The 27,349-nt window shown below is 39.9% G+C and overlaps 2 long non-coding RNA genes across 2 annotated transcripts; both read left to right on the forward strand.

Moving 5' to 3' along the window:
* The first annotated feature begins 8,191 nt into the window (after positions 1-8,191).
* LOC118245188 (uncharacterized) lies at positions 8,192-14,869 on the forward strand. Its single transcript, XR_004777788.2, has 3 exons — positions 8,192-8,408; positions 8,524-11,644; positions 13,952-14,869. It is a non-coding gene; the product is annotated as an uncharacterized LOC118245188 (long non-coding RNA).
* A 1,811-nt stretch (positions 14,870-16,680) lies between these two features.
* Positions 16,681-20,040, forward strand: LOC118245189 (uncharacterized). The gene is made up of 3 exons (XR_004777790.2): positions 16,681-16,870; positions 18,295-18,420; positions 18,507-20,040. It is a non-coding gene; the product is annotated as an uncharacterized LOC118245189 (long non-coding RNA).
* The last annotated feature ends 7,309 nt before the right edge of the window (positions 20,041-27,349 follow it).

Genomic DNA, 27,349 nt, shown 5'->3' on the forward strand with positions numbered 1-27,349 from the left:
GGAAAAGACTCTGCCATGATCACACAGCCAGCTGTAAGTATCAGGTGTTCTCAATTTCACTGCTGTGCATCTTGCAGACAGCTCTCTCCCCTTCTCTGCAGTGTTCCTATCAATGTCACCATATTCTTGGTTCAAAATCTCATGGTGTCTTTTTCTCTGATACCATCATCCCTCACTGCCCTCTCTACATGGCCCCTTCTAGCCACAGCCTTTGTCTTTTGGACCATTCCCTGAGCTTTTCTGTAACTTTGTTCTGCCTTTCTTATGCAGAGGCGGCTTGTGGCAGCTCTGTCCCATCACTGGGCTGAGCAGGAGGAGTGATCACTTCCTGCGGACTCCAAATTGCCGTCCAGGGGCTCAGGGTTCATTAGTGTATGCAGCCTCACTTGCAGAGGCCTTTGGTTCTTTGGCATCCTGAAATGTCATCAGTCACAACCTCTGCCCTCTCAAACTGTGAAGACCTTGGAGTATTCTTATGCCATTGAGGTGTTTCTGGCTACCTTTTAAGACATATAGAACACCTGGCTTACAATAAAGATATTTTTTCAAATGTTTACTTTTGAAAAGCATCAAGTTTCCACTGGGTAGCAGACCACATTTTCAAAAGCAGAATACCACTTTTGCACATGTTTTTCCTGCATGCCTATTCTTTTTCCTGTATACATCCATGCAAAATCCAATTTTCAGTATACGTGTTATGCACTGTACCATTACATCATATTCTTTCAGGAATACAGACTGTACTAGTTTTGGAAAACAGTCATTATATAATAGGTAATTGCTTAGTGGAAGAAAGAAACTTTTTCCAATTCCTTACCTACTCCTGCCTCCTAAGTTTGACCACACAACACTGGACCAGGCTCCAGAAACAGCAGGTATAATACAGAAGCAACTGAGGATCAAATAAGCAGGACTCTAAGACAACTGAATGGCTTAAAGACCATTTTTAAAGTCCTAAGTTGATAACAGACAGTTTATTTTTTGTCAGATGTTTTCATTAAATAGGAGTTGCACTGCGAGCTCCGCTGGGCAGTGGGGAGGCAGGAATCATAGCTTGTGTAACAAGGAGCAGGAGCAGCACATGTTTTGTGTTCAGCCCTTTGCCTGACTCAATAGCAGTGTTGAATGGCCCTGCTGGGAGCCACATCCAGAGCTTTTTGGCCCGAAAGAATAGTTAGCAGAGTGCCAAGGTCTGCAAAGGTAAAGTAAGAGGGAACAGAGGGAGCTCTCGGAGACCTGGGAGGCTGCAGAGGAATATCCTGTGCAAGGAGAGGGTGAATGACCCCCTTCCAAAGAACTGTACCAAGTGTTGGGGCTGAGGAGGGTTGAGAGAAGTAATGTAAACAACAGTGGAACTCTTTTGCAGATGGAAAATTAAGCTAATATCTCCCACTTTGGATCAAACCACATCCTATTTTCAGGATCATTGAGCCTAGCCACATTAGACATACATCTGGCCTACTGTGCTTTTCCAAGCCCAGCAGTACCATAGCAGACGTACATTTCAGCTCAAAGAAGCTGCTACATTGCAGTTTTCTAATATTATGGACTAAAAAAAAAGCATCATAGGGTAGCCTGTAGTGTCCAGAGAGGACTTAAATGCACAAAATCCCTTTGAGTCTCATAGAGGCTTGATCTCTAATCACCTAGACACTTGAAATCCCCTGCTCACCCTGAAACATAGCAGGGAGGCAGATCATGGACTGACCGATTGCAGCGTGTCTGTGTAGCTCCTTATGCCCTCCCTACTTAGACTTACGCTTGAGAGTAAACATCAGTAACATTTCGTACTGCTTTCTTCATTTACTTCTTTTGGCTAAAAGCAAAGAACAAGTTTCTCCTCTCTAACTGATTTGGAGCTGCCTGTGAATCCTGAATCCCATACACTGACTGATTGTGATCTTCACTGTATACAGCTATTGAACCACCATAACAGCTAGACAGTTAAGCTAGAAAATGAAGGTGGGACTAGATTAACACTCTTCACCATACACCTGAGACTTAGGGCAAGATATATATATTTTTTTTTATGGAACTGAAGGTTTTTTTCCAAGAGATGAGCAGTCCTTGCAGCAAGAGCAGGAACCCAGGGATTCAAGAATTTTTCAAGAAGTGAACTTGAGAGAAAGTGAGACAGAGAGTATATCTTGAGACTGAAAAATCAGAGTCTTCTATATGAAAAATTAGGGAGAGGTATACCTATTAGGATGCCTGGGAAGAAGAAGTCAGAGCCAAGGCAGGCTTTTGGAAAAGTGAACTATGTACAGACTTGATATAATTTTAATATCCTGTTTATCTAATGTTATGCTTCGGTTCTGTTGTTAGAATTAAACAACAGTTTAGCTTAAACAGACTGGCCACAAGTTTGCTAGTCCAAGAGAACAACAGCAGCTAACAGAAACCTGTGAGAATCTGCTAGGTGAGCCCAATTGATTGACAAGTTGTTTTTCTGTGAAAATACTCCAAAACAGATGAAGGCGCAAAGCCTCGTACATGCCTATGGAGGTGCTTGCAGAGAGAACCAGAACGGAACATGTCTCACATCCTTGAACTTGCCAAGCTTTTCATACCATGTAAGAGCTAACTCATGGCAAACTAGGTAGAAATCACATGAAAGCTGATCCTGCATTAGTGAGCCTCTTGTTACATGGTCAAATTACCGCTTCCAATAAGTAAATATATATATATATATATATATATATATATATATGGAAATGTATATTTAAACACTCAGATACTTAAATTCCTCCTCCTCTTACCCTATAAGCCTATTTCAGAAGCAACCAGGGCTTGTATTGGTGAATCACACTTCTGCTACTGAAACACCAACTTTTTCTTGTTTCACAGCAGAAAAGGCCCTGCAAAATCTAAGATTGCAGTTTTTTATGTGATTGTTCTTGCCCTAACATAAATCCCCATGCGTGCAAACTCACAATTAGAAATGTGTACCTCTGCAGTCAGCAGTTAGTCATGGATGACTACAGTTGCAAAATGGACTCTAGTGTCTCCATAAAGCTCCTTGCTTCCAGTAATGCATTTATTGACTTGCAATAAAACAAAATCATTCACAGAGCATATAAGCTCAGTCTGCGCACTGCAAATCATACAAGGTATGTACTTTCTTTTATATTGCTGACAGTACCAGAGAGGTTGGACATACAAACTGATGCTCCTAATGTGACCCAGTGACACTTCCTAGGTTTCTGCTATTGGTGGGTTTGTTCCTGTGTCGTAAATGGTAAAAATTTACTAAACTGCTCTGATGGTGCATGTGACATAATTTCAGTCCTTCTTTCAGAGCAGTGTCAGCTCTATAGAATAAAAGAATCAGAAGACAGTAAAAGGTTATTTTTTTTCCACTATGCCTTTGATAAACACAAGCTAAAGCTCTGTTGAATAAAATGGAGCTGCTGTTTTTGTGTTTCAAAGAAGAATTGCAATTGAAAAGGTTGCTACGGAAATGAAGGAAAGAGGCCAAAAGAAAATTGTGTTTTCTTTTTTCCTTCAAATGGACAAGTTTTGAAGTGGTTATATAATATTTAAGTTACTGAATACTGAATGTTACTCTGTTCAAGAATAAATGATTCACATATGCGGAATGATTCAGCCAAATTTACATTCTGTGAATAAATGTTTATTTATGAAATTATACATGCAGCACAACCAAAATGAAGCAGGGACAGGCTACAACAGCTCTCCTAGGATACATATGATACTGTATCTCTCATGGAGCTACTAAACTGGCACATACATATTCAATAGGTAGCTAAATTCAAAACGTGTTTCTCACAACAGTGTTCCTGATTCATCTTTTGCAGGCCATAAGCACACTAGGCAGACCTCCAGAGACAGTATACTAAAAAAGACTTTGAGACACTGGGGAGATAGCAGAAGGCAGTAAAAAAATGGGATAGCTGTTGAAGAAAGTCATCTTCTAGCTCAGCAGTAAGCAATCTGTAGAGTCTGACAGGGCAGTATTCTACTTCAGAGCAGAATGAAAAGCAATGATTAACAACTTCAATAATGTCGACACACATGCAACCTACACAAAAATTTTCAAAAGCATGGCTTTCTAAACCGCTGGAAAGGTTGAATAAGTTCCTCGGTGTGAAAGTTCCAAAAAGAAATTCTTCAAATTTGGCTTGAATGTGTATTTCTTTGAAACTTGAGGACAGAGCCACATATGAAAAATACATGGATTGTACAGAAACATTCTGCACTTGAACTTCGTGTTATATAATGTGTTAACTTACAACTTACCATAGGGTCTTCCTTAGGCATCTTCATACAGACAACAATTACAGGGAAAAGGAAGCAAAGGAGGAGTGTTATATTAAACAACTGAGTGGTATTATCTTTCAATCACATTTTTTATTTCCATTTTCAGACAAGAAAGCAGAGACTGACTAAACAATTTGCCCAGAGGTAAGAAAACAGCTGACATACAGGGGTTAAAACCTTGCCTACAGCAGAGCTGCATCCTGTTTCAGATGCTGATTCCCTTCTCACCAGATTCTTGTGATTTTCCTGAACTTCAGCTTTCCCACCTATGAAAAGTTTGTAACAACCAGTCCAAATGGATGCCTGTCATTTGTGGGTTTTAAATGGCTGGATGATAACCAAGTGGGAAACGGAAGTCAGGAGTCTTTGTTCTAACACTTATGTTTGGTCTTGTAAGCTTCCTAAGTAAGTATATCATCAGAGGCACTGAAACTCACAGCTTTCCTGAAGTGTTTGTGAAAGCATGTCAGAGTTTTAAAGAACCTGTTTGCACAAAAAAAATGCACAAAAGCATTTCTCTGCAATCTGAAGAATCAGAGCTAAATATTACGTACGGAAGATCAGCAGGAAAACACATGAGAGACGGGTAATATATTTTAAAAGTGCTGCATTTTTCCTTCCCCTTTGCAATTTGCCTTTTATGCCCAGCTAAAGTAAGTACAGAGATGCTGCTAAAGCACAGTATTTCCTATGTCTTTGGCACTGCTTGCAAATAAAAAGGTACTGAAAATTCTAAGCCAGTGTTTCCAAATTTAAAAACTAGTGTTCAAAGTTTTGGGTCTCAGTGAGAACCACAAAAAAGGCAAGTTATAACATCTGTAGCTGAATTGCTGTTAAGATAAGCATATGCACATTTATGTTTTGATAGGAACAGTGGAAGTGTTCTTCACTGTGCCTATTCTAATATTTGCCACAGTGTTACTTAAAAAGGGTGTAATCATCCTGTTGAAAGTTTCCCTGATAAATTTTTTTGCATGTCTATAAGCAAGAATGTAGCAATTCAACCTGAAAGCTGTGAAAGTTACAAGCATCTGAAAGAACAAATTTGGTAAGTTACAAAAGTAATTGTACTTTAACTGAAAACCATCATCACCACCCTTGTTCTCATTATAAAAATCCTGTGGAAACAACAAGAGTCTATTTAATCCACTGTTATAGAAGTAATTTAGCCATGATCACTTACGATATTCCACAGTATTTTGATTAAAGGATGTTTATAGTGTTCAAGCTGAATGCTTCAATGGTAAAAATTAGCATGGACAAATAAAGTTAATCTCCTTTCTTTCTGGAGCAGTGAGAGGAAGTAAATTATATTTATAAATACCATACTGTAATAATTTTATGCACGATAAACATTTCTATGCAGGGATATGAAAAATTCAGCATTGCCAGTGGAAGGACAATAAGAATTTTCCAAAGTGCTTTTGGAATTTTGCATGTATTTGGTGAGCTTGGCCCATCTGACACTTTGCGAGCTTGGATAGCCTTTGGGTAGATTTCTATACATGTGAAATACTTCAGTTCTATTCCAAACACTTCAGAGAAACAGGATCAGTTACCTCCAAAGGGTGGAGTTTTCATTCTGTTTCTCTAGACAGCATAAAGCCAACTCATCTATTCCTAAAGATCTGGATTTACAGTAACATTTTTCACCTACAAGTCTTGACCTCTCCAATGGATAAAACATCATGATTGCCATTTTACAGTTCAGCCAACTACAAGGCACAGAGAAGCAACTTCCTCACAATCCTATGGGAAGTCTTACTGATCGGTCCTCAGGAATTCATTTAAGCCTCTAGTCTTGGAAAAAATGAGTAAGAACATGCATTAACAGTGCAAAGCACTAACAAGACTGCTACCTACAAATGGATTACAGAAAAAATAACCCCAGCAATGTGGAACATTTTGCACAAACATACCAAAGGAACCAACTAAACTAAAGAGAGATTATTTTAGACGTTACATTAAACACTTTTTAATGTCTGAGTTTGTCATCAAGTTCAAACTCATCAGAAGTCTGAAAAACTGTGTTGTTTTGCCACTGGACTGCCTCAACCATTTCTGGGAAGTTCAGGTGTTTCTAAGAAGTACAATAGAGTGCTTATCAGCCACTGCAAAATTAGTGCAAACTGAGACAACAGTTTGCAACATTCAGCAATGCTTCTCTCTATGGGCCTTAGACCTAAACAGTAAAGTAGGTCTTTCCCTACTTATTTTATAAGTACGTTTCAGTACTTGTTAAAGATTATGAAAAGTGGATCTCATCTACATATAAGCAACTGCCAAGCAAACAAAATTTATTTCAGCTTTTATAACTAGCAAGTAAGAAAACAGATGTGTAATGTATAAATGAGAATCCAGAACAGTCTCACTGTGATTAAGCTAAAAAGGCAATTGACCATCATGACAGCCAAAGGAAAGACAATGTTCCCATTTCATGGCAGCCCTCTAGATTAGCAAAATAAAAACTGCTTCCGATATAACTGAATCCAACTGATGTTTCATAAAGACAGAAGTTATCAAAACATCTTACCAAAACTTTACTAGATTTAAATTTTACTGCATTTTTGACCCCTGAGCCTGATCAATACCTCGGAGAAGGGGCGCTGCAGCTCGGCGCTGCTGCTCTGGTTCTGAGCCCTGCCTTAACCCAGGCAGACCTGACCCTTACAGAAAGTCAAGTTTCCCTCATCTTCCAAGCTGTTCCCAGCGGAAGGTTTCGTAAAACACACGCCTTTCTGCCGACGAGCGCGTCTAGGCTCGGCACCTTTCTCCCCAGGGCCGGACTGGCCGGCCGCGGGGCGGCGGCAGGCAGGGCCGGCAGTGTGCTCGCCGGGCGCCTCCACCTCAGGAGTCTGCGGCGGCTGCCGAGCTCCCCCGGGCCGCTTCAGGGCCGCCTGCCGGAGGGGGCGGGCGCCACCTGGCGGGGCCGAAGGCCGAGCTCCTCCCGCACCTGCTACCTCAGCAGCGGGGGGAGCTGCCGTCTGAAGAGCCTCTCGTCGGAGGGAGGGTGAGGAACGAAGGGAGCCGCCTCATCAGCGGACCCCCGCACCTTCCCGCAGCTCCTCCGCTTGAATGCGGGTCCCCTGCAGCCCCCGCGGTCGCCCAGGGAAGGAAGGGGGGATCTGGGGGCCCTCTGTCCGCACCCCACTGCTTACCAGCCGCCTGTTGCCGCAGTGTGATGCCCGCATTAACACCTGGCATCCACACAAAGGTGGCAGGCACCGCAGTGCTGTGTAGCACAGCCTTCTTTGTGGAAGCCACCTCAGCCAGGTGCTGTTAACAAGCTGGCAAGCCTGTCTGCAGTGAACATTATGGGAAAATTAAGCCATTGAGCTCTGATTCCCCTAAAAGCCACGAACTTTTCATGACGAGTTCCCTGAAACGGGGAGGTTTTGAGGCTGTTAAAACATCAGAGGCCATGTTTCCATGCTCAGGTGCAGCCCCAGTGTGAACTTCCCTGACAGAAGCTGCTCAGACAGCAGCACAGGGTTTTGCCCCAGCTAGCGGCCCACAGCCATGCATCAAAATGGCCGCCCCATCTGGCAGCGCACAGACATGCATCAAAATGGCCACCGCAGCTAGCGGCCCACAGCCATGCATCAAAATGGCCACCGCAGCTAGCAGCCCACAGCCATGCATTAAAATGGCCGCCCCATCTGGCAGCCCACAGCAATGCATCAAAATAGCCGCCACAGCTACTGGCCCACAGCCACGCATCAAAATGGCCGCCGCAGCTAGTGGCCTGCAGCCACGCATCAAAATGGCCGCCGCAGCTAGCGGCCTGCAGCCACGCATTGAAATGGCTGCCGGTCCAGACTGTCAGCAGCCCCTGCAGCTTGGGTGGAGCTACCATTACTGTGTAGATACACCCCAAAAACTCAGCTGTGGTTTTTAAAACATTAGGCAAACAAATGCGCATTTGGGTTAAAAAACAGAACATTTTTCTTTTGGCCACTGCAACAGTTACTAGCACTTGGGTGGAGGGAGGGATGAAGAACCACACATGACCAAGTGACTACACTTGTTTATGCCACAGGAACTGTACAGGCTTCGTTGGATCTACTCAGTTTGCACTTGTAGCAAGAGGAGAGGTCACAAATTTCTAATTCTACAGAAACATTCAGGTATGTTTACATGGATTAACACTTCTTTTTTGTCGTTTCTTCCTCTCTCGCTATATTCAACTTGAGCTGGAATGAGTAATGTTTTAATCTTCTTGAAATGACTTTTCTCATGAAGCAAAAGTTATTGCTTACAGTGGAACGTAGTCATATTAGGAAGACAAACTGTCAAGAGAGCTGACCCTCTACAATGAATCCATTCATCAGGATCAACCAAGGAAAGCCTTTCAGCTTACTTCAGCGGAGCAGAGAACCAGGACCTCCACCATTATGCCAGCCAGAAAATGAGAACATTGTAAGGCTAAAGGTCAGCCCTTTGAGGAGTGGGTAAGGAAAGGTTAGAAACAGGAAATACAAATGAGACCCTCTCATTTGTACACCTCCCTTCAGTTTTGCTTTGTTTTTATCCTTTTGGAAAACTGTCAGAGAGCATGCACAGTTGCTTGTCAGTTTGTTTAAAAACAAACTTACTGACAAAAAAACTTTATTTGGTATGAGGGAGAGGAAAATGAAGACTGGGAAAAGAAGCATACAATCCTGATGTTATTTTTTTTAAGGACAATGCATGCTCTTGAGTTAGGCAATGGTTTATATCCTTGTAGGCTAAAAGAGCTGCATGTGCCAGAAGACAGCATTCTTTGGGAGAGATGGTGCACAGGACAGCATGGGAACCAGGCTTTGCTTTTTGTGGTAGTTCAGGACACTTCCAGCTTTGTTGCTGGTGGAAATCCTTTCTGTCTTTTTAATGCACAGAAGGTAATCTTTGCTTCGTCCTAAGAGGCATTTATAAACTGTAATTTACTATCTGAATGGGACCATCAGTTTAAAATAAATTTTAAAAAAAAGGTCATTTTAAAATGTACAGTAGCCCTTATGTCTACAAAGCATAAACCCATCTGGACCATAAGATTTCAAAGAATGCATTTCAGAAAACTTATCTTAAAGAGCATGGTATATAAAAGTTAAGCGGAAGAGAAATGAATTAAGGAGAAGAGCCAGATATTCAGCATTTCTTTGCAATTGTACATTTACTTCAAAGTTACAGCTTCAGTCAATTCAGTGCCTAGTAAGTATCAAATTTTCCCACTGTGGTGTCAGCTTTGGAGAGAGGAGCTTTCTGCCTGTCTGCCTTGCTATTCCGTGACACAGCAGCTTGTAACATTCCAGGAACTTCTCACTTGCTCTCTGTGCCTTTTTTTTGTTTGTTTGTTTGTTTCCTGAGTTTGAATGTGCTCACCAGATGCAATGATAGTTAAATGAAAGCAACAACAAAAAAAGAAAAGACCAAAGCAAGATCTAAATGGATGCAGTATTTCCCAGTGGCTTATTTTCTAGTGGGTTATCCTTGCTGAAATGAGTATGTAACAACCTCTGTTAACCAGTGGAAATTCCAGAGATAAATTCATACCAGAGATACTCAGCTCCATGTAGTTCTGGGCAACTATTGTGCAACAGTTGATCTAAACATTTACTTGAAGAAAAAACTACTAAAATTACTTAGTGGATTTTTTCCCCTCATTTTGCTCGTAATTCATGAAATTTCATAGGAACAAATTTGAGTGCAAGAGAATATTTCTGATGGCATGAAGGTTTTGTGGATGTTTTTGAGAAGGTTTGTCTGCAATGGAAATATTTACATACCCACACTGAAAATTCATTGTAAGCTTGAGAATTATCCAGTCAAGACAGAGAACCTGTAACATCTGGCAGCGACCCTTATAGCAAACTTGAGAAACAAACTTCCACAGCTGTCTGAGGAAATGACTTGGACGCACCTCATAGGCTGGAAGGTACCCACTTAAACCATTCACCAAACCCTTTGAAATACCCCATTCATCCTAAACGGTATGTCTGCATTGCAAAGCTTGAACAATGCTGGTGTCGAATTGCGAAGGATATCTGCCTGGAGGACTTCTGGTAACACAAAAGGTACATGAAAGGAGGATGCAGCTAAAGGATACCCCCAACCTCCCCACTAATTGATAAATCAGAGTAGTGCCAGTGTCAGCAGACATGCCCCCCTAAAGAAACCCACAAAGGAGTGGTCAGATCAGTTATGCAATTGGAGACTGGAAACCACCACAGAAACAAAAATTGGACTACAAAAGTGGAACAGGTAGGAACTGTCAAGTGATTTCTGTGAGGTCTGTCCCCATCCAAGGCTCAAAAGTATCTCTGTCCCTCTCCTATGTGATGTATTTAACACCAGCTCTGCAGAATTGCCAAGTCATATGATGAAACTACGGAAAACATGAGCTAAGGGAATAAATCTCACATCACTCCAAGCTGCTTTTCAGGCTGTTTCCCTGCTCCCCTCCCCTTCTAGCATGGTTCTTTTCGAACTGGTGTTTCACACTGTAAACCCCTAGGGCATTGATATGCTAGGCAGGAGCTGATACGTTGTGCATCTTTAAGCATGCCTTGTAGCCCTGTATTCACAGGGTGGTGTTTCATTAGCAACAGCTTAAAAATTGATTTAAACATTATGTTCATTGCACACAAACACTCACAAAGCCTTCTGTTCCCATTGAGGCTAAAAAATTCCATTGTATGCGTAATCTTTTATGAGTGCATTCTTTGAATACTTTATTTCTTAGAACTGTAACAGTTCTGTTTATAAAAAGGAATGATACTGATAGCAATGTTAGGAACTTTCAGAAGGGACCACTTAGATCTTTAAATTTCCATATTAGTCCTGTTTCAAGAAAAATACAAAGCAAAACAAAGACCCTCAATTACATAGTTTAAATTCTTTAAGAAACAGCTTCACATGCTAGGCTAAGAGGATAGAAAAACCAATCTTTGCCTCCTTGATCAGATCTTGCAGCCCTCTGAGGACAGTTTCACATTAGATCTTTTAATTGTGCATAGTTGCAAACTGGTTTACTACTACTGAGTCAGGCTATCGTGTTGGACTGGGGATATTTAGAGAAGACAACAAGCTGGGGGGTGAGAAGCCTGAGGAAACACAGGGCCAACTGTTTTTTGAGTTGCACGGGGAGTGCAGAAAAAAAATCCATAGATGCGCTGTATGGCAGCCAGGATCTGTGTCCAAGGAGACACAAATGAATGGTGTGCCTGCTATCCTCTTACTGATGCTCAGACACAAGTTACTGCTGCTGAAACAACTGCAGCACAGTACTTCAGGACAGGACCTTGGAGACTACTCTGATCACCTCAATGCTGCTCAAAACCTCTTCCCACTGAATCCCCTCACTTCCAGCAGAGGAGTCTAGCAGGTGAACAGTTAGTCTGATTTACAATTTCTTTTTATTTAGAAGAAACATTCTTCTTTTTAATTAACATCCTGTCTCTCAGCTTAAAAAAAGAACAATTTTAAATGCATATTGGTTTAACAAGTTAGTTAGTAATCAACCTCAAGTAAATATTCCATCAAGGAATTCTTTACAATGACACATGTTGGAAATGGAGCTGTTAGCAGGGCTGTGGATTACACATTTTAGTGGACTTCACTGTACTCCTGAAAATGGTTTTAGTCTTCCACAAATCTGCTGAGAAATGAGGACACGCAGGAGCTCAGAGATATGTTCTGCACTGCTCCTTCTGCAGAGGCAATTATCCAGTGACTGCAAAGTATCATATCACTGGACACGTAGACAACTAATGTCGGAATTCAATAACTCAATAACCAGGTCAGAGAAACAGATCTGCCATCTTTCTTTAGAAAAATCTCTTCTATGCCTTAGTACAACTTGTCAGAATTAAGTGCAGATTTAAGAGTTCATTTCCACAGAGGCATTGCACTAGATTAGAAGTAAAGGCATTAAGTTTTCAGTGCCCAAAGCCTCAGTTGTTACAGATCAGCACTTTGCAGTCCATATTAAGAGATTTCTCTGCTCTACCTGAGCTCCTTCTATGGATTTGTATTTATTTATTTATTTTTAATACTTCCTCCATACTTGCTGAGACACTATTTCAAAGCAAAGCAGCAAAATATGCTGCCACAGTAAACCCTTGGAAAGAGCATGCTGGACAAAAGAACTCCGAGTAACCTTGTAGTATAACATTTGAGGAGCCTTGCTAAAGTTGCAGCATAATTAATTCAGGGGCTTTTCAGCTAAAATGCAAATCTATAATTCACGGCAAAATGAATATACCTGGTATCATAGGAAAGAAAAGGTCTTTTGATCACTTGATTCCCTTGATCACACCATGATCTTCTGCAGTTTCCTCTTTAATCCCCAGTCCACTTTCTGCTTTTTTCCACATCAAACCAGACAAAACAACTTTAATTATTGTTACATAGTTAAGTTGTGATATTTTAAATAAACTGTCTACAGTTAGCCCAATTTGAATACAAGCAGTCATGATACAGTCACTATTTATATATGAAAGGGAACTGCATTAACAGCAGTTGAATGCCTCTATTCCCTCTGAACACACATTAAAAACATTCCCAGTCTGAATTAACAGTTGTATGATGCATATGGGTTTCATCTTAGAGAAAACAATTCTAGCTCAAACAGCAAGGGACAACCTTTGTAATCTAAAGCTGCTTGATCTTTTTATTGCATTTAGCTTTAAGAATCTCACTTTTACTTTGCTGCTCTTTCTCTTGCCATTTTCTTGGTTCTCCTCTTAGTTTACTTTTGTGGAGGAAAACGCTCCTTACTCCCAGCTCCTTTTAAGCTCAGTAACAGCGCAGGTTCAGCTCATTTCCCCCTTTTCACTTTGATTATTAGTCTGAATTTGAATGCAAGTGTTTGGTTTATCTGCAAAAGTACTTGCCTCTCTTAGTTCACATTAGAACTAGTAGAAAGGGAAATCATACCAGAACATGCAAACAAATATTTAGGGCATATGAAGTAGCCGTTCAGCCTTTAGGTGAGGTATGGGTAAAGCCTCAACTGCAGTGCATGAATAAGGCATTAATTTGCTGGAAACGGTCTGAGAGCAAGAAGAACAAGTGGAAGTCTGCACAGCAAGACCTATGAGGGAAAACTGAGCAACCTGAAGAAAACAGGAAAAGGGAGGAGGAACAGCAGATTTCCATATTTAAAAGACATGTACAGTTGAAAAGATTTCTGTTCATTGGAAACAGCACAGGTAGAGAGACAGGTGGGAAGGGAAGGGAAGGGAAGGGAAGGGATCTGGTTTAGCCATTTTTCTGTTATACCATGAGAACTTCATGCAAGTTTGGCATGTTCCGTCCTCACTCCAGACTCTCTCTCCCTAGATTTAGAGTGTTTTTTGTTTGTTTGTTTGTTTTGCTTGTTTTTTAAATTCTGTACTAGCAGTCCTCACTATTTTGAAACATTTACCTTGCTAGACTCAGAATGGTGAGCCAGCTGACCTCATTTTGCTGTGTTAATTTTGATTTTTACTGTAGTTAAACTTTTCCTTCACTTTCAGTCCTGTTCTCTGCTAGCTTCATCCTTCCCAAAACACTGACTAGTAGTACTCTTCTGTAAATCGGAAACCTAATGCAAAAGTTCACTGAAGGTGACTATTTCAAACCCCTCATAATCGCCATGCCAGAGCCCTTGTATTTAATGCTCACACCATATATTCTGGCTTCGCTGCAGGCCTCCTCTGCTAGCATTTCAAGGGGTAGCCAGGTTACTCTGCACCATGAGTGACTACTTTAGGACAGTGGTACGTCTTGGAAAACGAGGCATATTAACTTGGACCCACCTCTGCAGCCATGCAAGCACCCAACTTTGAACTGGCTTGAAGAACTAGAAGAAGAAACTCAGTTCTACCCACAGCATATCATGGAAAGATTTTCTCAGAGTTTCACCTCTTTTGCTTTCTTTAAGAACTTGAAAGTTACACAATAAAAAGTAATGCTTAGCACTTGCAGTGGCATGGCATCTGTTACCTGATGGTTTTAACGGTAAGACATGCCTTATAGCATGTCTGTGGTGGGTGGCATGACACTCACTTTGGAGCAAATGGTGACACGAGATTCCACAAAGGCCACATGGTGATTCTTCAGCAGAGCTAGGACTAAAACATACAACTCTCAGATCTGTAGAACAGCTTGCACAAAACCTCAGTTCCTTAAGACTTTTGAAAAGTCTCAAAGATATCTTGCAACCAAAGGCTCTATGAGAGAAATGACAGTCTTATTTTATTTAGCATCTCTGTTTTTTCAACCATTTGTAATTCAGGCAGCTATCAGCAATGTCTGAAATATTTTTTAGAAAATAAAGAGAAAGTGGTATCAGCAAACAGCTTTTTGCCCTTAAAGCAGACAAAAAAACAACCACAAAAGCAGACATTCTGCCTCCCTTGTAGTTGTAAAGGCTGACCATATGGTGATCAGGGTGAACAGATCTTTCAAGAAGGTATTCTTTAACTAAGAGCTAATGAGAGGCATGAAGGGGTGGCAGTGAACTGACAAACACCAGCAGGTCAGGGAAGAGAATAAAAAATAAATAAAAAGCTTATTTTCCACCCAAGTATTATATATTCAGAAGGGTGTAAATTCAATTTAGAAAGTGAAAAGAAATTGGGGGGAGGAGGAGGGTCACACAGAGGACAAAGCTGTATTTTATATTAAATTTACTGAGTTATTTGGAGAACAAAGAAAGTCTATCAAAGCAAAAATGCTGCAGTTTCCCGAAGCACTGTGGAAACTACAAATCTTTGCATAGGCGAAACAGCTAATGCTACCAACATGGTCTGTCAGGGAGAGCAAAGCTGACTAACTCTTGCATTTTTACCCCCGTTAATTTTGTGCCACCCTTGCACAAGGCATTCCTATGCAGTGAATTTAATCAGCTGAGCTTTAACTACTCTGTTACAGCTACTTCTGCATAACTCCCTCCTGTGGACACTCTATTCTGGAACAATTAGTGAGTAATTATTTCAAAATAAGTCAGTTCTATTCCAGAGCACAATGTCCACATGGGGGAGTTACACTGAAGTAAAGCTATTCAGCTGTAGCAGTGCTGCTCAACCTCCCCATGTAAACAAGCCCTGTGACTGATACTAAATTACTTTAATACAGATGTCTCTTGAGATTGAAGTTCTGGAGTCCAAGAGAATCAATCTTCCAAACATAACTGTATGGCTTCAAAAACTGACCCTAGAAGGACCCAGAAACACATTAATTCACTGGCTTTTGCATCATAACTCAAATTCATTTGAAGTTGTGTGAAATGTAATAGAAATAGCTCTGGTATTAGCCACACACACACACACTTTGCAATGTCTTGGCTATTCCAAGGTACTAGAAAGCTGAGAGGAGCATCACCATATGCTGCCACTCTGGAAGATTTAATAAGCACTCTCAATGAGTGACAGGAGGGAAGGTCACCAGAGTATAGGTAAATGCTACAAGAAGATGAGTTAAAGGTTCGATAGCTGGTACACTGTGCTATAGAAGTGCAGAGGCAAAAATCTAATGATGTAACTGTTGTAGTCACTCATGAGCATCATAAAATCCTAAGAAGAACCTAAGAAGGAAGGAAATACTGATCCTTATTTCTACATTCCTACCCATTCTGTAGGGTGAGGATGGGGAGGAAATAAGACCTCTCCTAGGGGTTGGCCAAAGGGTAAAAAGCATTTCTTCTCTCCAAGCTCAGAAGAATACAACACAGTTTTCCAATTCATTTCATGGAAGCTTGCCCTACCAGAAAAAGGGCAGAGAACAGGCTCTTAGACTGTAAGTCCCACGTGCAATAGCAGAGAGAAGAGAGAGTTTTTGTGGAGCTCTCTTCATGTGCTAAGCTTCTCCTGAAGCCATTATGATTTCAGAAAGAGGGGAGTCTCCATTTTTCCCTCAAAGACAGGTTAGCTTTGCACTTTTCACAAGCCAAAATCACACCAAACTGCCAGCTTATGAGGAAAATAAGCTATCCAGAATCTTCTTTAGCTCTCCTCAACTAAGGGAGAAAAAATAGAATTCAGAGCTATTTTGTCTAAGCACATTCAAATGCAATGCATTTGCAACTTTCTGGCAACTTTCCTACCAGACTTCAACTTTCTATCCACACCCACCTCAGCAGTACAACTATTCAAAAAGACTGCAAACTCTCTTTAATACTGGAAAAATTTTCTTTTATTCTCACAAGTGATTTGGTTGCTTGCACTGAACCTTACCAAAAGGATTCCTAGCTAAACAGAGAAAAGAAAAAGTCTTCCCTCTCCACCTAGCCACTATCAGCAGATGTTAGGGAAAATCTGAGGCCCTTTGAGATGATGCTACAGCAGATATGCTTTACGGAAGGTAAGTACAGGTGTCTGCAGTTTTCCATCGATAACATAATTTTAAATTACAGCTGCAACAAACTCACACATGCAGTTTAAAATCAGATACAATAATACATCTGACATAGTGCTGTATCATATATAGATTTCCTTTGCACAGATCATTTGATTTCATCAAATTCCTGCAGTTTTTCTTTGGTTTGAGGAAAAGATGCACCTGTATCCCTAGGAACACTGTGACAGTAAAATGGATAGTTCATTTGTAGAACCTGCAGGTGCTGGTGGTAAGTCTTACTGTTGGTTTGTAATACTGAAAAGATATGTTACATCTACAGACAATGGGTGAAATGTTCACTAGAGCCAAATGGCTTTGTAACAGTTCATCATAAACAGATTGCGAAATAGAGATTTATATGAACACATTTGGAAAGTGTTCAAGAACTGTATATATGAAGTCAATCCTGATTTATTCAACAAAGCTGTCAAAATTATTTATGCAGTAGAAGATGCATATAAGAATATTTGCCAAGACTTTCATCGCTACATAACACAAATGTATACACGCGTAAAAACACCATACAGAACATGTCTACCTCGGTGGGTACAGACTGACCCAACCTCATTCTGCTTGTGTTCTGAACAGAAGCCTGTCCCAGTCCAAAATCCATACAGCCTTCTAGAACAGTGCTGTGTCTACCCTAATTTGGGGGGGGGAGGGGGGGGGTGCGTTTTGTTTATTTGTTTGCTTGTTGGCCTCTCAATAAAATACAAATAGTATAAAGCAACTTATCTGAAAAAAGAAGTCCTTCTCCCACCATTTTCTGCAGAAACATATCACTGCAAGCCCACATTTCTTGTTTATGAATGCATTCACAGAAATACTAAAGCAAAATTTTGTTAATTCTTATGTCTGTGCATATCTATGACTTCTTCTGGTACTATTTGGTAGACTATTTCATACATCATTTCCCAATAGGAATGATCTAATGGCAACAAAGTGAAATATATTACCGGCTGGAATTCTATTCTTATGTGAGATCATCGGCTTTTAAAAATATATATTTTATTCGAAATACAGAATTCTAGTTTTGGTCAGCACCAGTATTCATTTTGGCAGTATCTAATCTGAAGAATATTGCTGGTGCATTCTGGGTCAGATGAAAAAGCAGATCAGACAACACACTTCTGACATGAGTTAAACACATTCTGTCAGCTTCAGATACATCAAAGCCCATGCTAACAGAGAATCTTCTGGGCTTTCCAGGGAAAAGGGAATCACTGTTATCACAGTGAAATCTGATGCAAGTCATTTAATGTCTTTCCTTTCCCCAAAATTTGTTCATTCATTTTTGGGGTTCTGCTCTTAAGCCTCTTAAGCCAAGACCTAAGCCATCTTAGTCCTTGTTTCAGCACCACCAAGTGAAGGACCATGGATCCTCAAAGAGCAGGCAGTCAGCACTCTGGATTATGAGGCAACGTAAAATGGCTTCCTTTGGGATCCAAAGCTAGGGATAGCCAGAATTTACACAATTCTGAAATTTTGGGACTGAAAAATGTAAGATGTTCATTGCTATTAATAATAGCTAAGGAGAAACAGTAAAAAAAAAGATATTCAGGTACTATTAATATGTTTGCAAGATGCTTGTATACCTCACATTAAACAGTCTTGGTTGTTTTTTTTTTTGTGTGGTTTTTTTTTTTCAAAAAGGAAATAACACAGGCGGAAGAGATCACCACTGCTTATCTCCCTTCACCTCCAACTTGAAACTCAAGATGGTTCTACAGGGAGACAAACTATTTTCACCTCTATAATGTTGAGCCCCTGTGTAAAAATGTAAGGATACTGAGGTAACATTGGCTTCTTGCTTACCGAAGATTTTGTAAGCAAAGTCACTAATCTCCTCACAATGTTTTAAATAGGTTGAACATCCTGTATGCAATGTAATGAAAATCCATATGATAGAAAGGAAGCAAAAGGAACACAGTTGCAGTTTCATCCCACCAGTTCTGCTTAAGGTGTCAACTTAAGAGATGAAAGTGTGGCTAACAGCTTTAACTGCTCATTTCAAATCATCCACATATAAATCAAAATATCTCAGAATCACCCAATTCCATCAGTAATAAAGCTTTGTGACTTCTGAAAGAAATGAACTCTAAGGCCACAAGAATAAGTAAACTCCAAGTGTCTTCCAAGCCAACAGATTTCATATCTCTTGATAAACGGTTACACTTTCTATGTTTCCATTATGGCTTTGCATGCATTTCCTTGTATGAATAGATTTGAATTCCTCCAAACATCATTTCAATTAGTATATCCTGCAAGTCAAAAAGAAGAGAAATAAAGCCAGCAAATTTTGGAATCTAGGATTCCTGCAGGCACAAAATACCTGCTACCTTAAATGTGAAGAAACAAAACATAATTGTTCAGTGAATTTCAAAATGACTTGCATTGGCAAGTGGGCCAAGGCAGATCTTGTATACATCTGTAAAGACAAAAATGAATAAAATTGTCCAGTCCAAAATATGCACTGAAATATGCTCTGGTGCAAATTACCATCTTTAATACATGTGCAGTATTTGCCATTTACCTACACTGTTATAAGAAATTTAACTCTCCTGACAGTCTTGTGAAGATGAAGAAACAGCAGTACAGATTATGGCTTTTTTTTTTACATGGCAAGTAAGAGCATGGGCAACATAAAGCAAGGAAGTTGTCCTGACACTTCTCACAGGCAGACATTCTTGCCTTTGCCTGTGTTCTCTGCATGAGCAAAGGTGATCTGGTATTTATGAGTTCAGACCTTCTACTTAATAGAAAATGAAGGCAGTCTGCATTTCTAAAACATTTCACAGACTAAATTCAAGTCACTTGCAACTGCTGCTGCTTGTAATGTAATGAGACATTGCAGGTCTGTCACCTGTACAAACAATATTGAGAAAATGGTCCAAGCAGAAGAGAAGCATGTCAGGTGCTGCATGATAACAAAAGACATTTCAGCTTTAACTTTACAACCAAAATGCAACAGGACTTCCAGGCTAACTCACTTTGGATAGATTGTCTCTTTTCCATTCACAGGCTGCAAGGTTCTGAGAAGGGTTTGTGGAGGTTTGCAGACCTGCGGCCAAATGAACTTCTTGGCCCATGCTCGATCACAGAATGGTTTGGGTTGGAGGGGTCTTTAAAGATCATCTCGTCCAATCCCCCTGCAATGGGCAGGGACACCTTCCACTAGATCATGTTGTTCAAAGATGAGCTGCAGCTTTTTTCATGCAAATGAGTTCTTGGTCTATACCTGCCAGAGATTACTGGTTGTGCCTTAGACACCCAGAGACAAGATACCCAGCCACCATCTGCAGTGCAGAGCAGAACAGAGGTATTATGGACTCTTCATTGGCTTAATAATCAGGATTGGATTTAACAACCTTTTAACAGTGGCACAAGTCATTTCAAAGACAGAGGTTTGCTTCAATAACATTTTAGAAAATGTAATATATATATTTTTATATTTTTTTATTATTATTACAGTGTCCAGAATACAAAGAAATACTACATTATTTTCAGTACAAAGTCTAAGATAAAATACTACCACTGAGAAAACAGAATCTAATCCTTTCCTCTCAGGATGGAGGGAGAATAGAATGTCACTCATCTTTTCTCAACACCTGGTGCTGGCTTTTATTCCTCTCAGGCCTTGATACTGTACTTCCCTCTCAGCACTGGGTGCCTAGCGGTCAACCCTGGCATGGTGGCTGGTATGAGCAAATGATCCTGGGATTGCTTTAGAAGTTTTGGAGGTCATGACTTTCATGAAACAAGCTAGTAAACAGTAAGAGCTGCTGGGGTTATTGTCATTGGTGAACTTCCCTGGGAAAACAGCACGTTAGAGAAGCACAGAACAATTGAAAGCAATAACTCAAGTTGTTGGGCTTTGTCACCAGCTATCCCAAATTAGTGCGAATCATTCCATTCCCATCTGTCATCATGGCAAGTAACAACTTCCAACACAATCTTTAATTTCTAGGAAAGTTCTTTATCATAATAATTTACAAGTAGGACTTGCTATCAGATACTTCAGACATCCCTTGCAAAACCGTTCGGTCCTCAGCACAGTGCCCTGAGGCTTTGATTGTCATGATACTCATTTATAGGTGAATCAACTGAGACAGAAATGGCCAGATTTTCCTGCATCAAGGAAAGACTTTAGTGAGGATTTTGAATTGATCACAAGTGGTAAGATAACGATCCAATCTCAAATTACTGCTTTTTAGAGTAAAGAGCATGAAAAATCTGTGTTTCTATGAAGCTACCAGATCAAGAACTTTGTTTTCCAAAGGTTTTCCACAGAGTCTGGAGACTTAGGTTACCTTAATACTTACTCCACTGATCCTATGAGAACTATGTGTTTCATGGCACAGGTTGGATGGGGCCCTGGGCAACCTGATCTAGTGGGTGGCATCCCTGCCTGTGGCAGGGGGGTTGGAAATAGGTGTTCTTTAAGGTCCCTTCCAACCCAAGCCGTTCTGTGATTCTGATCTGTGGTGATGAAGAGTAGAAAGTTGGTTCAAGGGACAGAACAAACCACTGAATGCCCTACCTGCACAGATTTTAGTGACAACGGTGCTCAGGCCTCCAAAACAGGTATTCTGCATGTAAAAGGATTTCCAGCAGTATAGATTTTTATTATAAGTGCATGCTTTATTGCCATTTAAATTATTCTTCAAGAAGAAAAGTTATCTTCATGAGGAAAATGGAACAATGAGTACAAGGGAATTTCTGAACTGAAACAGAAGCCGCATGTAAAACCAAGAAGGAAAACAGATGCCAGATATGGAATTTTCTTCTGAGACCATGAACCCTCCCTGAAATTTGATCCAAGAATCTATATCACCTACATGTCAATGGGGATCTACAGATTTGCAGGGATTTCAGTGGGAAGTTACATAAATAAAAGGATCCTCTTGCAGGAATAGGCTGGAGGCTAGAAGAGCTCCCATGATACTCATATATCTAATTAAGAACAGCAGATTGGAAGGGACTCTTGGGTCATTGAGTTCAGTCCCTTGTTTTTGCAGGCAACCAGGCCATTTAATCTTTTTCATATGCCGCTCAGGCTCTGCTTAAAATCAATTAGAGTTTTTTTGGTTTGGGGCTTGGGGTTTTTTTGTGTGCGCGTGCTTTTGCTTCTGGTGCTCTTAGTGGAAAGTTGTCTTAGACTCATTTCTTTCAGAATTAGAAATGTTCTAAAATTCAGAATAACTGCACTCACAGTTAGATTATACCCATCTGTTCTTTTGTCAGCATTTCCCTTAGCTTAAATAGTACTTCTTTTCTAATGTATTTATAGACTCCAATCATATTCCTCTCTTTATTTTGCCTGACCATGCTGGCTCAACTCTCTTTTTCTCCCTTATTAGATCTCTCGAGCCTTGGACAAGTTAAGCACTTTTTTTTGCACCTGTTTCTAATTGAATTAAGCTTTCTTAAATAACAGGTAATCTGGCTGTACTCAGTGTTCCTGATGAAAACTATCAGCAACAATACTTCCCCAACCAGGTTTTTGGAAATACATTGACTGAAGCAGCATTTAAACCCATTTCTGTCAGACATGCTAAATGGAAATTTCAGCAAGAGTCCCACTCACTTCAGTGGATGAACCCTGTCAACTTTCTTTTTTTTTCCAGTGTCCAGACTTCATTCTCCAATAAAAATATAATTTCTCCAACTATTAAAAAAATGGGTAATAACAAAAGCTAGCAATATGTATTCACAAATAATTATGAAACGAAAAATTGTAGTATTTATAATGAGTACTGGTTAAGACAGCTTTTAGAGAATGTATGTTAAACTGGCTGAATTAAAAATATATTTTAAAATTATCTGAGGAATAAATTGCTTGACCAGCTTTAGTAACAATATAAACAAGAGATTTATCAGAAATAAGAATAAAAAATAACTGTAGTTACATGAAAGAATTCAGATTTATCTACTGCTGGATGCTGTATTTGGCATGAATTCCAAACTTGCAACAGGGTGGAGGATTTGATCAAAAGATCCAGAAAATTTATGTGGGTAGCTGAAGCCAATCTGTTTGGCAAAACACAGATAATGTTACTGTCACATCACTTTGGTATTTTGGAAAACTTGTGATATCAAAAAATAAGTTTGTATTCAGTAAACTGGAAGCAGCAAGTCATAATAAAAAGGTATTTTCTGTAGGAAGAAATAAGCAGAGATGTAGAATCTGAGGCTGCAAAGAATCTGTTTTAGTACACTCATAGTACAAATTCCAGAATTTAAAAATTGTGCCTCCATCTGCTACACTGGCCCTTCTTTCAAAAGTGTCAGGTAACACTTAGAACCAACTTCACACACCTCAAAATGATATGATACCTTTCTGATTCTTCTGAAAACTGTGCTCTTTAGAGTATGCCCCTAAACTGAGGCATCTCAAAATAGTAGCAGCATGTGAAAAAGTTGGTGAGCATGCTTACTACCTTTGTTTAGAAGCAGCTCTGTATTAATCAAATGATTTTCTAGTCAAGAACATTGAAAGGATAATCCAGAATGTTGGTGACTGGATGAGCTGATGTTTATGGGAATTTTTCAATCAGCAGCAACCTACAGGGTTAGAACATGGACTTAATTGATATGTAACAATTTTGACCAATTCATGCTTCCAGTTAATTACTTTAATCATGTTAAATCAGAACTGGTCTTATATTTACTAGATATGCTTGCAAAGAACTTTGAACGCTTTTTAAAGACAGAGTCTTTAAATGAAAGTCTCCCCATATTTCCTTCTCAGACAGTCAGCCTATCTAATCAATAGACAGGATTAAAAGCTTCATGATTTCTTCTAAAATCAAACTGGTATTTGTGTTGGTGCAATTGCCAATACTAATTAAAATTTTTGTCAGCTGTTTGCTGATAGAATGAGTAGCATTAAACAGAGAACCAAATTATTCTCAGGCCAAAAATAATGAACTAGGGTTTCCTTTTTGATGAAAATGATCTCTTGCTGCCAAATGCTTCACGTCTGAAAGAATGACTTAAATCTTGGCTGCATTTAGTAGATAAGTCTTTTCTCATAACCTCTTCACAAAGTATTTTCAATCAATGCCTTTACTTCAAATGTAATTGTGAGCCCAGACATTTGAAATTGGGTTATGGGCAAACTGGAGCAGAACCAGAGCCACAACATTCAAGCTTTGGACTCTCTGAAAGCTCAGTGTGTGGGTGTACATGTGCATATGAATTCAGGGTTTTGGCTTGGCACCCTCTTCCTTTTTTTTTTTTTTTTTTTTTATATCAGTTGTCTTGTCTGCTTTATTTTAAAGTCACTTCGCTCCTTTTATTTTTGTAGGCACAGTGTAAGCAAAACCGGAAATGAAATACTGTCAGAAATAACGTAGGATGCAATCAAACACTGTCATGAGAAAAAAAAACGAAGAAACTATGTTTCAATGTGAGAAAGCCAGGCTCTTTCCTTTCCTACTTAAAGTATTTGTTAGTTGGATAATTTTGTTAATGTCAGTTACCAGAAACAGCTGAGTACTGCATGCAATAAAAATATTAATATAGGGTAAAGCTGACTTCTGTGCTAAACAACTGGCAAAACCTATATTCCACTGAAGCAGGTAAAGTAAGATCTGTATAAAATTTAAATGGCACATGGGTTTGTAAGAGTCTTTCAATAGCTGTCCACTTCATTAAAAAAAATCAAAATCCTTTTTTACTTTCTTTCCCAATTATAATCTAAGTATCACGTTAGCTTCAACTTCATAGAGACAGGTAAACAGCTATGCTAGAGTCAGCAACTATAGTCATCATTGCAGTAATTAAAACAATGTCTATTATACCGGTATTAACCTGAAAGAAAGATCATTATATCTAAGCTCTCAGAGTGATCTAAGCACTGCTGGATCTAGGCTGCACAAATACTTGACCTTTGGTTTGTCGACGGTGACAAAAGCTACAGAACAAGAATCTAAAACAACACATCTTTAGTTTTCGGCAAACCAAAAGGGATGATGTACTAATTTAGTTTTATTTTTGGTTTGGGTCTAATGAAAAGGGCTTTCTGAATGACAATGTTTTTGAAAACATACAAAAAAACAACTATAATTTAAGTATCTCAAACGCTGTTTCAAAATGTTCAATTTTTATGTTGCTTTTCCTTGAGGATTTATCTTGACCAGAAAACTTTACCTATCCTGGCACATCTGTACAAAATGTTTTCTTTCATGGTTTTGTGACCAAACTTCTGACCAAGACGCTTGCCCAGTTCTGTTTCAATTTCACTTACTCCTTTCTGTAGAAGAGCAGTGTCTAGGCATCAACATTTAGTCCAAGAGCCATTCAAGAGCTCTGGAGATGAAAGGATTCCACTCTGTTGCTTGGCAAGTCACTTGCCTCTCCCAGCTTCTATCTAATGGCACAAATATTTGCTCTTGCATCACACCCAGGGTTTGAACAGGGACTCTGGGTCTACAGCACCAGCCTGAGAAGTGCAAAGCTGTCAGAGAAGCTGGATGCCTTAGGCACATTTTGGTCTCTGCTACCAGGGAAAGCGTGTATGGTGGTGGCATGCACCGAAGGAGAAATTTTGAAAGACAGCAAGAATTAGGTTCCTGTCTGTCCTATATGCATCTAGAGAAACTACTTCATTCACACCATGCCTTGCAGCAAATTCTTAGAGTGGAATTAAACAGTTAATTGCACAGTATATTGTAACTGTAGCCATCTCACAGAAAAAAGAAAAAAGAAAAAAGAAAAAAGAAAAAAGAAAAAAGAAAAAAAAACATAGCATTACCACATGCCTTTTACTTTCTTGGACCAAACTATTTTGTCTAACAAAAAGACCCATGTGTATTCCTTTTTGTTTCTTTCAATTAGCTGCTACTTCTCTCCATGGCTACCAGCTTTTAGCCGAATGCATATCATTCATTCAGCAGACACTGAAGTGAAAAATACCATTTACTCCTGCTGTAACTGACATGATCCAAACTTACAGCTACATCTTTTAAAACATTTTATCCTCCCCCTGCACCAAAGAGACAACTTACATGCAGGCTCTAAATGTTGTCCAATAAAACTCAGGTGATGTATTGGTTTTTTGTTAGGTGGAATGGTTAATTAACTACATTCGGAGCACAAAACCCACTGACTTTCCATGGGATTTAGACAGAAAGGTATTTCTGGGGAATTCCACCTAGAATGGTTTTTCTGCCATTCTACAGAATAATTATGAATCTTTGGGGGAAAAAATGCAGGCGCTTAAGAAAACAAACAAATAAACAAAAGCCCCAGGAGATTTTTAAAGAAAACAAGCTACTTTTGGAATAGATATTCTGAAAAATTACTTCTCGATTTGCAAGCTTTTGAGTAACATGTTCAAAACACACAATTTAAACGTGTCTCCTTCCAATTCCAAAAGAACAAACGCTTGCATCACAACACCCACCAAAGTTAGCCCACCAGAGACGGCAGGGATTGCATAGGCTGCAGACATTTCCCCTTCCCGGAGAGACTGTTGCACAACTCGGGGAATGAGTGGGGAGAGCATTTCTTCCAGTGCCTGCCTCCCCTGGCAGAAAGACCCGATGTCCCACTGCTGCTTTCAGCTGAGGCTGGGTCTCCTGTAGCATCATGCCAGACTAATGTCTTACATCTGCTGAAGACTCTCTAGGTAAGATATTTAGATCTGTGAAATACATCACACCATGCCTACTGCAATCTGTAATCAGTTTGCAGGTAAGTGACATGCCCTGATCCACTTCATTATCTCTTAAAAAATACCAAAGCCTTAGAAATTAATCCCACTAGCATCACTTGCTATCCATGTCTTGCAGGGTTTTGATGCATCTTGCAAACATCATACAGCTGCCTCCAGCTTGCTTAACATTTTAATTTCTTCGTTAAAAAGGGAAAAGACATTTATGCCCAAATTAGGGCATTGCTGAATCTAAAGATAACATCTGTGGGAAATTTAAGTGGAAAGTAGCATGTGTCTATCAGAAATCGAGTGATTTGTAACAAATTTTGTTGGCAGGAGCTCAGACAGACACACATGTTATACATTTTAATAGAACACTTCTTTAAACATGGAATAAGTTACTCTAAGCCACAATGTATGCACACCACTTCTTAGAAAATGGAATCTCCGTTGTAATCAGCAGGTCTAAGCCCCCTCTACCCCATTTGCACTACCATTTGCCATTGAGTGTACTGAGTGCTTGCATGAGGAAACTACTGTGTGTATGAGGGCTACATTACTCATTTCCGTGCTTTACACTACACACATGCAACGGTCTGACATGGTAAAGTTGCTACTGAATGAATATTTGCTTGTGCTGTTTCTCCGAATAGCATGCTCTGACAGACAGCAGGGCTTGTCTATCTTCCCCTCCACAAGAGGGAAAGGGCCACGAGATGCCATTTCGGCAAAGCTACAGGTCATAAGAAATCTAACCCTAAAAGGCAAAGAGAATTCAAGCAAAGAAACTTGGCTTCCTCTGCTCCCCCCTGGATCTTTCAGAAAACAAAGCTTCCACTTGAGAGTCAGCAACTGACTCGAAGGATAGTTTTGCTCCCATCTTTTAAGATTAACATTGCTGATATGGACACATAGTCCAGTGACACAAAACTTCATCACCAGCCAGTATTTTATTAAGAGAAGTCCCTAAATGCTGTCACTCTTCTTCATTTCCACCAGTAGCTAGCAATAAGCTGCTTTTTCTGTCTAACTGGATCTTTCCCCTCA

Source organism: Cygnus atratus, chromosome 1, assembly GCF_013377495.2.
Source record: "Cygnus atratus isolate AKBS03 ecotype Queensland, Australia chromosome 1, CAtr_DNAZoo_HiC_assembly, whole genome shotgun sequence".
Taxonomy (NCBI): Eukaryota; Metazoa; Chordata; class Aves; order Anseriformes; family Anatidae; genus Cygnus; species Cygnus atratus.